Source organism: Drosophila serrata, unplaced genomic scaffold, assembly GCF_035046125.1.
Source record: "Drosophila serrata isolate PLE 108 unplaced genomic scaffold, ASM3504612v1 contig_376, whole genome shotgun sequence".
NCBI lineage: Eukaryota > Metazoa > Arthropoda > Insecta > Diptera > Drosophilidae > Drosophila > Drosophila serrata.
Genome location: NW_028257274.1, coordinates 2,970,134 through 2,986,796, shown reverse-complemented (window position 1 = coordinate 2,986,796; position 16,663 = coordinate 2,970,134). Strand labels below are relative to the sequence as shown.

At 34.9% G+C, this 16,663-nt stretch overlaps 1 protein-coding gene across 38 annotated transcripts in view; it reads right to left on the bottom strand.

The window, feature by feature from the left end:
• Positions 1-16,663, bottom strand: part of heph (polypyrimidine tract-binding protein 1 heph) — a 199,905-nt gene that overhangs the window by 167,197 nt on the left and 16,045 nt on the right. For 8 of the 38 annotated variants that reach the window (XM_086839754.1, XM_086839755.1, XM_086839756.1 and 5 more), the window contains exons 1-2: positions 15,571-15,752; positions 14,372-14,603 (exon numbers count right to left, since the gene is read on the bottom strand). The gene's annotated coding sequence lies outside the window, so the exon portion shown is untranslated. Of the gene's footprint in view, positions 1-5,298; positions 6,076-14,371; positions 14,604-15,028; positions 15,761-16,663 lie in introns of those variants that run through there. The other 30 variants (XM_086839760.1, XM_086839767.1, XM_086839784.1 and 27 more) reach the window with 15 other exon arrangements.

Genomic DNA, 16,663 nt, shown 5'->3' with positions numbered 1-16,663 from the left:
TGGATGACATCGAGAGATGAGAAAAATGCCAAATACTTGGTGGCGCACACACAATGCCAGAAATCTCAATTATTTAGCCATACATGTGTTAGCTGTAGCATTGCTGCATTGTCGGCAATCCCTCAGATACGCGTGCTATATAAGATATATAGCAAGAAAAAAAATATCGAGCAGAAGAACGAGTGGTTTCCATCGTGTAAGGCGACAGGCCACCATAAGTCAAATTGAAATCTTGTCAGCAGACCAAGAAATGATCTCTAAGGCAGACCAAAAGAAATGCTCAAACAGTAAAACCGAGGGAACAAGAAAATGTTATTTATTTGCAACACACAAGAAAATTTAATTGAAAACACAAATAAATAGTTTGGCAAACATAGCCCAGAAAGCAAATCAAATATGCCAACCGAAATGCAAGGCAAAAATCAATTTGCCATAGTGGAAATGAAATAAAATTGGCAAATATCAAATGTCACTCACGCAAAATAGAAAGTGAAAATGGAAAAATAAATAGAAATGGAAATAGGGAAAAGAAAACTTAAAGCAGCAAATCAAATTAACTCTATAAGGATTTTCTTATACTTTATTAAAGAAAATTATTATTATTCTTTTTTGCAGTAAATTAAGGAAAAGTAACCAACCAACTCATGGAAATGATTTGTAAGTCTCGTTTCTCACACAACAGACAGCAAAATATTTCTGGCATTTTCCGGCAAACACATCTCCCACATACTTCCAACTTCTTCTTCGCCTCTTTGACCAAAAATGCAGTGCATTATGCAAAAGGACCAGCTTAAACTTCATTTAAAAATGCCACCGAGTGGAAAACAACCTTGGAAAAGCGAACACACACAGCACCCAGAGCCACGAGCCAAATGGAGAAGAGCAACCACAGGATTTAAGGGCAACATTGGTGGATAAGGCAGCAACATCTCCAGCAGAACGAGCAATGCCAGGCAGCAACATGAGCAGCAGCAACAGCAGCAACAGCAGCAGCATCGTCATAACTAACAACTGCAGAAACTAAAGCAAAAATGCCTGGCAGCAACAGCATCCGAGTAAAGATTGAATGCAATACACAAAAGAGCCAAATTCCACACCAAACAATAACAACAAGAATAAGAAAGAAGGCGGATTAAGTAAATCGACCTTAAAATACCCAAGACTCGATGTTAAAAAGCTTTAAATGGTCGGTTTAATATTTAAAAGATCAAAATGACATGAAAAATGTCTATATTTAACAAAAGTATGAAATTAGGGGAATTATAGAAGCGTTGTTATAGTATTATACATTTGTTTGGTGTTTAAATATTATCATTAAAGCTTTTCTAAATAAAAAACACATATATGTTTACGCAAAATAAATATTTGGATGTTTTTAAGAAACAAAATATGCTAAGCAATGTATTTTTATGTATAAAAAAAAACAAAGTACAATTTAAGTTTAAGCAAATATATTTTTATACCCCTGCAGGGTATTATAATTTTAGTCAGAAGCCTATAAAAGCAGTGAATAAGTCATTTCCGACCCTATAAATCATATATATTCTTAGTCAGTATGAAAAGGCGAATCGATCTAGCCATCTTTGGCCGAAAAAATAAATGTTAAATTTTTTAAAAATTTTTTAAGGGGTTCCATCACTAAAATTAACAACCACAAAATTGTCAAAAATTTGAATTTTTTAAAATTGTATATTTAGTATGCATTTTAATTAAACTAATAAAAACAAACAAGGGAAAGCTTTCCGAATTAAAATTAATGCTTTTTTGGTTTAGTTATGAGTTTTTTAAAATTTTATTTATCGACAAAATGGTCATATATAAATATAAATAAATATCTTTAAAATGTGAGAACATCTAAAGCTTTTTTATGGATCAATTTTCGATTCGAACCTATAATTTAATTGCAAACTCTAAGTTCGGTTTCCCAAAGATAGTTTCCTTTCTTGCTATATGTAAAAAAGAAGTGATGTAAAAGTTTTTTCTTGCATTATTTGATACTGCATTTTCCATCATACCCCTTTGCCTTGGGCAAACACTGAGTATTTAAATTGTACGAGGAAATGCTTAACACAAACACAGTGGAAAAGAAGAAAATCTGAGACACTGAGACGGAGACACGGAGAATGCAAGAGCAGACGGAGGCACTCCGAGGCGAAAATCCCGACCAGAGACAAATGTGGGTCGAAAGCGCAAAGTGCAACAACTCGCACGCATTGCAGCAGCAACAGCAACAGTAACATCAGCAGCTACAGCAGCAGCAACAAAGAGAGACGCAAAGAGGGAGGGAAATCCCGGGGAAAATGCAACGCCGCACGCGCCTCCGCCGGAAAATGTCTCGGAAAAACAAAGGCAAAAAACTAAACCACTTTTTTGGCACTTGCTGCTGCTGCTGCTGCTGTCTGAAGCCCGAAGCTGGAGCAGGGAACTCCTCCTGCTTTTCCTGCTTTTCCTCCTGCTGCCCACACAACGACATCACGAATTGCCGTTGTCGTTGTCGTTCTTGTTTTCGGTGTCTGGAGTTGTCTGGGGCTCCTTGAACAGCTTAAGTGAAATTTAATGATATCTTCTCACAGGCCCAGACCAGGGGCCAGGGAGCCAGAATAGGAAAGCAGCAACAGGTGGTGGTGCCTGCTTTTTGGCTTGTTTTCGGCAGCCGCCTGCTGTTTGGCTAATTTGTTGAATTAAAGTTTTTGATTTTATTGCTGATAGTTGGCCCAGGCCAACGACGAAGCCAGTAACAACTGCAACAATTGGCCAAGAGAAAATTGAATAAAAAGGGATTTGGAGCCGAGTTAAATGTGTGAAGCAATTTATAGAATTTAATTAAATTAAAACCATGAAGGAATTTAATGAATATAGAATTTAATTTAACTAAAACCATATTCCTTGTAATAATAAATAAATGTATGGTAATTGAAATGAAGATTGGTTCCTAAATAAATACATTTTAAGAAGCTATCAAAGGTTTTTCTCGAAAAAAAAGGAATTAATGTCTATCTTAAAAATATTCCCTTTTAAAATTATAAGTTTTTGTTAATACAATTTATATTTCCATATTTCCCAGAGACTTTTCATATTTAAAAATTCGGTTACATGTTCATTTACCAACAAGTAAAATTCCTATACAGCTTTTAAAGAATACTGTCTAGTTAATGCCTAAAAATGTATTCTTTTCTTCACATTAAATTCAAAATGAAAATTACCAATTTGTTCTCTACCTTCACGTAAATACTCAAGTTTTATGGATATGACATTTTGCTAGTGAAAATTGCCTCATTGCTTTCGTGGCGGAGTGCGTGGGCCTCACATTTCTAATGCCTTGTTCTAGGTGATGATGTCGTCGCATTTCGCATTCGCATTCACCCACAAAGAAACATCGCAATCGGAACAGTTTATTTCGTTTAAGAGCAATTGAAATAAATTCTAAGGCAAAATTGCTTCAACTGCAAAAATAATACAAAAAGAAAAGAAAAAGAAGGCACTGACGATGGAGAGAAGCAAACAAGCTGTGTATAGTAGCCCCTCGGCAACACTGAGATTTTTGTCTTGCTCGTCGGGCTAATGTCCAAATGCACTTAAAACTGCTGAGGCCATGTAAATGTGGGGCCTCTATGAGCCACAATTCCACACATTTGTGTCACATTTCATAGTTTTTGCTCCAGCACTTGAGGGCAATTCGGGGAGTTTCAAGTAGTTCATTATTTTCGAACCAAAAAGTATAGTAATTAAAAAACAAACTGAAACGGGAAACGCGTGGGAGTCTGAAGCAACGGAAAATAAAAATTAGGAAATAGAAAAAAATAACCCATAATGGAGCCAAAGCCCGATGATCTGTCATTTGTTCGGTGCTTCTGCTGTTGCTAAACAAAATAAAATTATTTATCCAAAAGCTCAAAATTTATTTGCACTGCCCGTTCGCTACTTCTCCCTGAATTTCATTGTTTTTGTTTGGTCCGCATCATTATTTAGCTAACAAAAAAATAAAAAATTCAAACCATCATGTTGACAGAGCAACAAAAGTCGCTTTGGTTTCATTGTTTTTTTCGTTTTTCAAGTGCATTTAAAGCGACGTTGTCGGAATATGATGACATTAAATGGAATAAACAAAATACATAAAAATTATGTACATGAAATGAAATATGTACATGTGGGTGTAAGCAATTATAATTGAAATTGAAACCATAGAAAGTAATGCTAAAAAAAAAACTAGAAAATGAAATTAAATGCGCTCTAAATCAATTAAAGGTTTGCATTACAAGAAGCTTATGGTGGGAAGTCTACCGTGTATTGTATTTCATGAAAGAAGCCTGAAAAGTTAATTGAGAAAATTATTTTGTATGCACTTAAATGCTGGCTATTAAATGAGAGAAAAGAGTTCTTCAACTAAATGTTTCTTTTAAAGAGTTTATTTAATATTTTCTTACATTACATATTTGACTTTCATTTCTATCCCACGATTCTTTTATTTTCCATAATTCCATTGAAGTCAATTACAAACACATTTTGGCAGGGAACTCACGCAAACCACCGAAATGCAATTGCAATTGTAAGACAAACTTCAAGTGCAGCAGCAGCTGTTGCCTCAAGACAAACCCCAAAACCTAGACCCAAAGTTATCTATTCCCCTTCTTCTGACAGGAAAATTTACCCACCAATGTGTGTGTCGCCTCCTAAGTTTAACTACTCGTATTCCTTGGCATTCTCAGTGGAACCCCCATTTCGAGTACACTCTATTTAGCATGCAGAGAAGCTAGTCGCCCTCTGTCTGTTCAATTATTTGATGATTAACTCACTTTTAACACGCAAATTATTAAATAGTAACTGAAAAGTGTTTTGAATTTGCTGGGAAAGTTGTTTTCTAAAGCCTAAAGAACTCAAAAATCTATATATTATAGTCTTTAAAAATTAAATTTATAAATCTATATTTCATGTGAACAATGATAAATCCCCTGCATTAATATGCTTGAAAAATTTTTTTAGATATATATTCTATTAATATTGTATATTCTGAAAAGCTTTAAAAAACACTTTTAAAAATATCTCTCACTGTCTTTTGGTATGCACAAGAAATATTTTTAATAACTGCCACAAAAGTGCAGGCAGCAAGCCACCTTTTCTTCTCATTCAAAGTCAAAAAAGTCGAAACGAATGAAATGAATTTATGTGACAGCTGCCCCCCTCCTCTCATAGATACTTCCGAATGTCTTAAAATAAAAAGGGAAATCAGATATATGTAGTATATATATATATATATGGGTAGATTTATGTGATAAGATTTGCTGCTGCTGATTTACTCACCCACTTTAGAAGAACCCACACATGTGGAGCCGCATTCAGCGCTGGCTGGCGCCTTCTAAGTTTTAGTGATAAATGATTTTTGATTTCGACTCGATTTAGAGCAACTCTTGTTATCGCGACAAAAATTAACTATTTCAAATGAGCCATAGGCTAGCTAGTAGGGGGACTACCGAAAATATCGAGGCAAACACACACACAATACAAAATACAAATTAAGAAAACTAAAAATACACAATATAAAGAGCCAATAGGGTTATTTATAGATGAATTCTCTTCCTTCTACTACTGATTATTTATGAGAACACAAATTCACTGGAAATCAAGCAAGTAATTGGTTGGCAATTTTAATGGTTATTCAAAGAAATTAATTTCGTTGGCCAAGAGAGACCACTCTAATAAATTTGCATTTGACATTCACCTAAGGCTCGGGGATTAAGACATCTCCTCACATTTGGATGTCAACACAAAAAGATTTGATATCTTTTTGATTATTTTTCAAACACACATCAAGTAGTATTATTTAGCAATATTTATATTCTATGCGGCTTGCTGTTGCCTGCCAACTTGGCCAAATATTGGGATTTTGATTTGGATTTTCTATTACGATTTCGATTTCGATTTCAAGACACACTGACACTGCACACGACACTGCTGTTGGATTGGTGTTGTTGGTTTTGGTTGTTTTTATATAGATTTTTTATATTCTTTTTTATTTTTTGGTGGTGCTAGTAGCTAGTAGCAGTGGCTGTACTAGTAGAAGGGGGAGCGGACGGGCGCCTGTAAGAATCGAAAGAGAACAAAACAATTCCGATATGAGACAACAAGTTTCGTTTATATATCAATATATATCTTGGAGGTGGTGTTTGATTTGTACACAAATATACAATGTATATATATATATATTGATAATGCAAGGCATGATCTTGGTTAAGCTTGCAAGAAGAAAGTGGGACAGACACAGAGATAGAGAGAGATAGATAGAAATAGGGAATAAGAGAAATAGAAAGGGAGACATAGAAAGAGAGTGAGGAGTTTTAGGTAAACGAAAAAATAGTCTGGAAAAACTTTTTGGCTTGGAAAATGAAGCTGAGATAGTTTTTTACGGGCAGACTTATGCAAATTGCCAGATAATGACATCAAGTACCCGACACACAGTTTGTGAAAAATGTTGCATACTCTTTGGCGTTAAGCCATATTGTTTGTGCAATGATCAGAATCAGAAAAAATTAATCCGATTTTTTTTAGAATAAGGAAAATCTTTTTCTTTTTTGGTTTAAGGTTAGTTAACTGTATTGATAAATTCTTTTGCTCATATAACTTTCTTCTAGATCTGGCTGGTTGTAAAATAAGTACAATTTTCAATAAAGAAATTCCAGAATTCTTAAAGTTTTTAGGACAGAAAATTAAGAACGAAAATATATAATATAGTGCCAGATTTTCTATATTCACAGCTTGTAGAATTATGAAGCAGACTTGCCATAGCTGGATAGAATAGAATAGAACTATAATAGAAGACAAGAGGGAAAGCATTCCCCATTCGATTGTGTGAATATATTTATAGAATATTTTTATTGTGAAAATGGCATTTAAAATTATTGTATAAATGTTTAGAAAACATTTCAAAATAGAGCAACACCCACGATATAGACAAGGCCCCAGACAGGCAACCAAAACAAGAGACAGGGATCGAGAGAGAGACAGAGACAGAAAAAGAGAGAGAAAGAGAGATAGACAGAGATAGTGTGCAGAATAGAGACAGAGAGGAGAACAGAGAGATGGCAATAAAACAGCTTTTAGGGACAGGCAGAATATTTTACGTATATAGTGAGGGGTGTTTGTTGATGGTGGCCAATAAATAAATAAAATAATAAACAAAAGATATAAAATAAAAAAAAAGTGGAACAGCACAACAACAGCAAGCGCATTAAAATATATATTTTTTTAAATGTACAGAGAGATATAGAATTTGAATATACATCCATGTATAGAAAGGATGTGTGTCGGCGTGTATATTTATTTGAGTGATTATTTGTTTATCTACAGACTGATTTGTTTGTTTGATAGTTTTATTTGGCGGTTAACTTGATGATGTGTTTATGTGGAGAACATTTATAAAAAATATTATTTATGACTATAGATGTAGATATAGATATAGTAGCTTATGTGGTTACAAATGATTAAACATTATTTATAAGTGTCCTTGGGCACTCCTTAAGATTTCTTGACACTAAACCCTTGACATTTGAGTAACCGGGGGTAACCGATACAATTGCACCCCTAATTACATGGAAGCAACACGTCGTCTACTTCCACTTCCAATCACCCCTTAAAACCCCTTCAATGCTACCCCTTTTCTTTTCTTTTCTTTAACCCGGCAACCGAAGAAGCTGAACAAATTCCAGCCACCGAACAGCTGTCGTCTCACTTTCTTATCAATCAAACGGCAAACACTCGCAGACAATCACACACAATCTTAGCATATATAGGGTAACGTGTGTGGTATTTAAGTTGTCAAGCTTATGTTTGACACATACGTGCAGCCTGATAAAAGATAAACGGATGCACGGTAAAAGAAAAGTATCAGTCACCGATTAAAGTTCGATTCTAAATTTATAGCTTGATTAAAGATATCTGAAAAAGAGATACGATTGAAGAACTTTGTGATAATTATAAATTTTAGAGCATTTGTTGAAAATTATTGAATAGATTGTAGTTAATTTTTGTCAACTAATACAATAAATAGCATTTTAAGTAACATTCGCCGAATAATATTGATTAAAATGACTTAATACAATCAAACAGATTTTAATTCAGATTTTTGTATAGTCAAGATCAGTTTAAAGTCCTTATTAAAGTGACCAAGCTCGGTTTTGACCACAGCTAGAGTGACCAAACTCTGTGCAGGCTGATTTATAGTGTCTTTTAGAGAAGCAATTTTTTAATTAACCAAGATACTTTGGTTAATATTTAACCAAACTTCTTATTCTATTAATGGAAAACCCCAATATCTATTTCCCCATTTTCAGTGTACAATTATTAATGGTAAATTGCAGTGAATTGTAGAGGGGATTTTCCCACTTCCCCCCTTGTGAATGATAGAGTGAGTGACAACACACGGCCATCGCCACCTCACTCGATTGATGTGTTGTGTCCGTCGGTTTGTGGGCCATTTGAGCGGTCTATTATGCGGCACATCTCCCCCAATTGATGCATGTACCACCCCCCAAAAAACCCCCTACTCAAACACATACTCACTGGCCACATAATGCCCCATAATATGACAGGCAAAATCATCATCATCATAGGCCGTGTTCATTTGCATCACACATCAACACCTTAACAAATTGACGCATTTTACACTCAAAATCCCGGCAAGGCGGAGGATGAGGTTGAGAACTGAGCCAAACAGAAAAAGATCGATCATGCCCAATATCAATAAATACTACAACCCCTTCCCATCCGCCCCCAACCACTAAAAAACTCGATAATGATGATGATGGTCCATTGGGTATTTTCCGAAACAGATTTTCTTATTTCATCTCTTTTCTGAGCGTGTGCGCTGATTGGCCTTTCATGTTTTACGAGTTTCGTCTGGAAAATCAATGAAAATTCCACGCCAGACATAATTAAATCTAATATTTGTTTGTGCAGATATATATGTATGTATATATATATTTGGATATATAAACTGAAGATTTAAATGCCTTAGATGGTTTGGGCAAAAGTCCATCAATCCTAATCAACTCGACCTTCCCACTGGTGTAGGCTTGATTTTTTTTCCTTCTATTTCTTTAGAGTGGCAAATTTTGAGGGCCCAAACCGGTTTCAGTTACCAGAGACACACGCACTTTTTTTTCCTGCTCATATTGTTTGAGAGCCAAGTTCAAAGAGTAAAGTCGAGGTACAACAAAAAATTACTATCATTAATCATTTCAAAGAGTGTGTGTGAGTGTGTTTGTCTATTTTGGGTTACGCATGTGCGTTAGTTAATTTGTATGGCTGCGTTAATTAACCAAAGCGAAAAGGCTTTGCGCACTTGTGTCCCTAAGATTTGGCCTCCTCGAGATTTCGTTATTTTTTTTCCACTCACCAAACCATTAGTTGTGAGAAACAGACTGAATCGCAACGCTTGAAAGCTTCGGAGTGGAGAAGAACGCAAACGGAGAAACTAACAAAGAACCAAAACTTGGCTCGGAAGCAATCAAACATCCGACAAATATATGTAACAAACTTTTGTAGAAATAAAAAATCGGAGAAGCCTTTTTCTTGAGACCTTTTGGTACCCAATAAATATAAGAAATCAAGTTGAACTTTTTTTAAAATATTATATTACAGGGAATCCATACTGCTTGGGGCTCCTTATGATATTACTTAAGAACCATAGCATAGAATTTTCATAAGTGTATGTTATTATTTCAAATCCATAAGATAATAACTATAATAAATTACTTAAACGCATGGTTGGGTACTGAATGAAAAGCTGGGAGCAGAAACAAAAGTCTTGCCCCAAAGGCAGAGAACCATAAAACGAGTTCCTTGTTCCTGACTTTATGTAAGGTTTCTATTATCAGCAGTTATCTTAAACGACTTTTAACATTGCACAAATCAAAAGCAAATTTTAACACATCTAAACAACATTCATAAAATTCTAAAGTCAAATCTTTAAATAATGTAATAAAACTTATTAAATCTTTACTTTTTAGCTTTAACTTGTATAGTTTTTCAATGTTCTGGATCTTATTCAAGTTTAAACTTCTCGCAAATTTTAAATTCCCATACAAAGGAGTCAAATTACTCAATCTTTTTCAACTATTCAGTATACCCTCCTCAGTGAATGCCCGGGTATAGAAACCATATGCAGATACAAATCGCGCCACACTTAAAAACACGAGAGCGAACCCCGAAGCGTCGAAGCCCCGAAAATTTGTGCTCAAGGTCAGGCCCGTTGAAATTTCGAAACTGGGCATTCAACTTGATAATTTATGAAACGCGTTTGGGTAAATGTACGTACATATACATACATACATTCACATATATGCGAGTAACTACGAGTAGGGGAAGGGTATGATCACAGCTCATACCGCAGAGAAGACCAAACCCCGAACCAAACGAAACCAAACCAAAACGAACCGAAAAACGAACAAAATGCGCAAGCGCGGCTCCCAGAGAACTCCACGATAAAGCTTGTTCCAAATATGGAGCAGGGAGATTTGTCTCTGTCTGTGTCTCTGGAGATTCAAGTTGCTGAGAAAGATACGATCCATTGATCTCGGCTTTATTGTCGACGCAGTTTGCCACACAGACCGTCATAAATTTGCTCTTGATGATTTGATTGCCGCCCCGTTTAGTTCGCTTTTTGTCGCATTTTCTGTATTCCTCGAATAAAAAAAAATAAACCACATTTGTACTGGCTTCATCCCCAAGTTCCGAAGGTTCTTTCAACCCAGTGACTCAGTTTTCACGATCGCAGTACAGGTAAAACGTGTTTCAGCTTTGGCTCTCTGTTCGGTTTCGGTTCTGTTTCGTTATTTTCTGTTATGCTTTTATTTTAATTGTCTTTTATTACCGCACGCATTCAGCCTTGGCAGTGAAACAAATGGAGTTTAATGCGGCGTGTAAATTCGGTTATCTAGAAATAGCAAACGAGACGCTCTTTTCTTTGTGTGTGCTGCGAACAGTAACAATAAACAATTTCTTCTAATGGATGATAAGAGAAAAAACTAACGAAAACCCACTGATAACTATGAACTTTATAACAGTGTATGCAGAGAGAAAAATGGGAACAAATATTAAAATATTTATAAGTAAACTAAACAAGAAAACTATTTTTTGAAAGCCAAAATGTATATACCCTTGCAGTTTGCCATTTAAATATATAATCAGAAATCGATCATACCTAAGCTTAAAATATTTGCTTTCTTTCAATAAATATTTATGGTATTTATCAAAGTTTAAATATTCCCAACTATGCCAAAAATGCGTTCAATTTAAATCGGGCAACTTTCCTATGTTAGTTTTTATACGGTTAATAAATCTGCTTACTCACTGTCTAACTTAAAAAAATTTAAAATTTGTCCTACTTTGTTGCCAATTTGAACGATGGTAACCCCTTATAAAATTTTTAAAAAATTTTGTAAAATTTTGTTTTTCGTCTGAGATAGCTAGATCGACTTGGCTGTTGATGCTGATCAAGAATATATAAGCTTTATAGGGTAGCAAATGATTCCTTCACTGTCTTTTAAGCTTCTGATAGTCTGTCAGGGTATACAAATTAGCACAAATATCATAACTTTAAAATTTTAGATTTAAAAAACATATAGTTCCCTTAGTAATAAATATGTTCCACTATTTTTGTTAACCAGAACTAGAGCTGTCATTTAAAGACTTGTAAATAATTTATATAGTTTACACCAGCCCTGATTCTTCTTGTTTCTTACTTCCTTCATTCAATTTATTATCACTAATAATTTAATTTACAATTTATTTATATGAGTTTTTTACTGAAAGAATCCCTGAAAATTTAACTTACAATCTTACTAAATTATTAAAACAACACAAAAGCTAAAATACTATTTTAAAGGCAAATTTAAAATAGTAATGACAAATGCCTTTTCTCTCGGTGCACCCAGCACACGCGACTTTTATCGGAGAAAAAAAATATACTGTAGGGGGTGGCAATGGCGGGCAGGCAGGGCCGCTGGGTGAGTGGGCGGTGTGTACAGGACTGACAACTGTTAATCAACAAATTGATGACTGAATGCAGCACATGCGGGTGCCACATTTCATTTACTTTCGATTTTGCACAAAACAAATGGACAGGGCAGGGCAGGGCAGGGTATGAATATGTGTGTGGGAGGGGAGGGAGGCGTGGCACTGCTGGCGACGACAACAATTGGAGACTTCCACTAAATCCCGTACTCGCACATCCAAAGCCAGACGCTAATTTGATATTTTAATGGCTTTTTGTTTGCAAATTACGCTTGACTCGGCGTCGCGTCGCCCCTGCAAGCTCCCCTGGAGCCCCTCTGGGTATTGGAGACCCCTACTTTGCCCTCTTTAAATGACTCGTTTGTGTCTAAAATAACGGCGTTAGTTGTACGACACTGGATACTGGGAGATACTCTGTTTGTGTGTGTGTGTGTGTGTGTGTGTGTGTGTGTGTGTGTGTGTGTGTGTGTGTGTGTGTGTGTGTGTGTGTGTGTGTGTGTGTGTGTGTGTGTGTGTGTGTTATTCCATGGTGTTTTTTTATTTCGCATAAACTTTTTTATACTTTAAAACATGAACACAATTAATTACCTTGCGAGTGCAATTTGAGTTGTGCGTAGGCGGGAGTTAAATAAAAATAATCAGTAATGAAATTTTAGTCACTTTCTTATGTTTGTTTTGGAATAAGAACTGTTAAAGGCTGACTTAAACTTAAGAGAGAAATTCAAATATTATTTACTATAGTTTTTGAATAATTTGTTGTATAATTTAAACTTTGAAAACGAATACAGACAACTTATTATCAGATATTTTTTGATCGAGTTTATTGAAGAGATTTTAAAAATATTTTAAGGATAAGTTCTGCAAAAATATTTTGTTCTACAGAAATAAAATCATAATGAGAACTTGTTAATATTTATATATATAAATTTGGGGTCTAGGAATTTGCTAAAATTTTGTTTAATCAAATTAAATTTCCCTGAGGAAAATACCTATAGATACTGAATAAAAAAGCTTCAAAAGCAGACAGAAAAAATACATCTTGAAAAGCCAAAGCATAAACATACTCATTCATAAATCTTTCAATGTTTTCCCTGTGGAACTTATGTATGTTGCACATAGAAACATAGACTCTCCCCAATGGTATTCATTAGCACCCGTGAAACTGAAGCTAAACAGAATAAATAGCTCCAGTGACCTCCCCCCCCCAAGCTTGACCAAAAGCCAGCGAGAAACGGCAGCCACAGGCGAATATGTCAGTTCAAAAATGTCAACAAAATGAAAAACCTATACCCCAACACGGCAGTCAAAGTCAGGTGTATCACGTGTGTGTGTGTGTGTGTGGTCAAAACCACAAAAACCGCAGCGAGGCAAAGCAAAGCAAACCGCGTGGGAAGAGAAGGGAGAGCGGGGATCGCAGTAACCGAAAATTATGAAAATTACATTGAGCATGCCAAAAGTGAGTCAGCGAAATTATGCAAAAGAGAGCTATAGAGAGAGAGACAGACAGAAGACGGATAATCAAAGGTGGACAAATAAAAACGAAAACGAAACACGGCGCAAAAGGAAAAGGGCCCAAAGGGAGAGAACAAAAGGGGAATCGTATGAGACGCGATGAGATCGTCGTTGGTGGTGTTAGTGGAATTGCACAATAAGACAACAACAACAACAAAAAGCAGCAGCAGCAGCGAAAAGAAACCAAATAAACAATATTTTATCAGAGTGCTTGAAATTAAAAATCACTCAAGACTATTAGGGTACCCTCAAATCGAAGGTCAGCTCTTACATATTTGATTGAATTTTTAAATTGATAAATAATTATGGGATAAAGATAAAGAGTACACGGGCAAATTGCATTTATTGCTGGTATTTCTTCTTTTTTTTAATACTTTTTTATACCTTTTTTAAATAATATAAAATAAAAATCTTATTTCTATAAATAAATTTACAAGTCCCAGTATGATCCCAATTTACCTAACTTCTAACCCGAACTTAAATACCGAACTAATTGCAGGGCATTCAAATAAAATGAAGTAGCAAAAAAAAAAAGGTGAAGGAAACACAAAACGCAATCACGGACAATGAGTGCATGAGAGAGACAGCGAAAGTAAAAGAGGAACAGAGGGGGGAAGGGGGTTATTTAGAGTGCGTGGGCAGCAGGTAAAAATTGAATATAAAAATAAAGGTAAAGAGAGCTGGGCATCCGGAATTTCGGAATCAGGCAGGCCAAGGTACCAAGCGGTAATGATAAAAATGTATTAATAAACAGAGGAGATCGTTGAAAATAAAGATAAATATAACAATAATATGCAGGCGAGGGATAAATACATTAAAAAAAGGGTTACAAAAATTCAAAAATAAAACTTACAAAGGATGAGCAAATGGCAGCAAACTTGCTCTCTTGATTTTGTTAACGATTGTTTGCGGTTGTTATCCACTCCTTTTATTTTGGTATTGTAAAACCGTGGTTAAAATTATTCCTTTTTGTTAAAACTCCGTTTATGATCACTTTTTATGATTTTGGCACGTTCATATATAGAAGAGGGGTTTCGCCCGGGAAAATATAGGATATATCATACGATCCAAATGAAATATAGGCACTGTAAACATTTAAAAATTATTTTCAAACTTAGCGACTTGGCGGTAAAACAAAATTACTCGAAAAACAAAATTAGTTTAATATATGTGTATATATAAATATAAAATTATTGCAATTAAGTTAATATCTGATTTATATAATAATATAGTAAAAAAACGAATAATAAAAAGAATAAAATAAACATGATTTAATTCAAAATTTCCTTAAAATGATATATTTTTAGTAATAACGCTTGAAAATTATAGCAATGTCTTTTAGACTTTTGAAAGAACTTTGAAAAATTACTAGATTTACGAATTTATTGCAACACAAATGAGAAATATTTTTTATTTTTGCCAATTTCACTTTTGCGAGTAAACACTGTAATTTCACTGGAATTTGGCAGAACTGCATCCACGGCCTTCCAGAGAATTCCAGTGCACGCACCCACGCGGGTTTCTGTTTTGTTTTCCTTTCCTATTCGCTGGAAACTGGACACTAAACACTGGACGAACCGGCGGCGGAATCGTTCCGGATTTTTCAGCTACTTATTTTCCGTCGTCAAGCGATCACCGTCGACAATTAAAAACACACAATAAGAACATAAACGAGGCGAGACGCGGCAGTGTATGCGCGAAAGGAATACATAGAAGGACACGGGGAAAAAAATAAAAATATAACGGAATGAGACTGAAACGGAGACAAAGTTGATTGACGTGTAACCAAATGCCGACTGGAAGGCGGAGCTAGAAAAATCGTAAAACGAACTTTTAAAATGACATTAAAATCAAACTATTATTTTGGCAATAATTGCCCACGTTTTCTTTGTGTCCGTTTTTGCGTGTGTGCTTCCACTTTATTATTATATCCACAAATTCGTCAACTGCGCGCTTTTTTTCAATCCGCAGCTCCGCTTTGTTCTCGCACTTCCAACTGTTGGATTTTCTTTCTCGTTTGGTTGTTATTCGATTTTTGGCTATAGAACTCACGGATTTTTCACTATTTTCTGTGACTTTTGCTAGGCGCCACATGCGCATTAACGGCTGTCGGCGAATAAAGTATTAATTAATTTAAATCACTCGCGCTGCACGCTTTCTGTTTGTTCTCTTTTGGCAACAACAAAAACACAACCGATCGGCAAGCGCAGTTTGACAGACAGAAACACGTAAAATCCCAAAGATCGAGACACTAACGCCATAGAAAAATACTGATCGCGGCAAGGAAAATATACCGCAAATTCTGTTCACACAACTGTGAGCTGGCGACCTCTGCCGTCGATCGGCTAAAGGATGTTTTGTAGCAATGAGCTTGTGGCGGAGCTTAAAATACGTTATAATTTAAGTTAAAAGTTTTAAAACATAATGAATCTTGAGAAAATTCGATAAATAAATTAGATTTGAATAAAATAATGTAAAATACGAATTAAAATATAGAAAATATTAAATTCTATCTAGCCATAAACTGTTTACTTAACCATATATCATAGTTAGAAAAATTATCATAAACCTGCAACCAAATATTTAACAATCAAAAAGCAAACATTTTCCATTTAGATAAGAAATTCTATATAGTCTAGGTAAAATTTATAAGTACTATTTTTTTAATATATTTTAATACTTATTTAATTATTATATTAGTTAAATTTTGACGAAATAACTAAATGGTTTCCTAAGCCTTGAACATCAAATTAAAAATCAATTTTAGCTCCTAAACTCACTTAAAGCTTATTTTTAATGCTATTATCTTAACCCGTATTGTACCGTTTAGAATTCCCAATGAACTTCGCTGACGTCACTTTCTTGCCACTAACTGATACCACGTGCTGACTCACGCGTGACGAGACGATCGCCAAATTCTCGCTCTCGCACGCTGTCGATAGTATACTATGGGAAGCTTTCTGTGTTTACTTGTTAAATATATATCAAACTTACATGTGTGGAACAAATATTTAATTTGCTTTTCTTGACTCTAAGTTTATATCTGCAGTTATGTAAAGTCCATTCTAAATATATTTAACTGCTGTTTTTATATATGCATTTTCGATATATTATAAAGCTGTTATATAAACTTTATTCTAAAAAT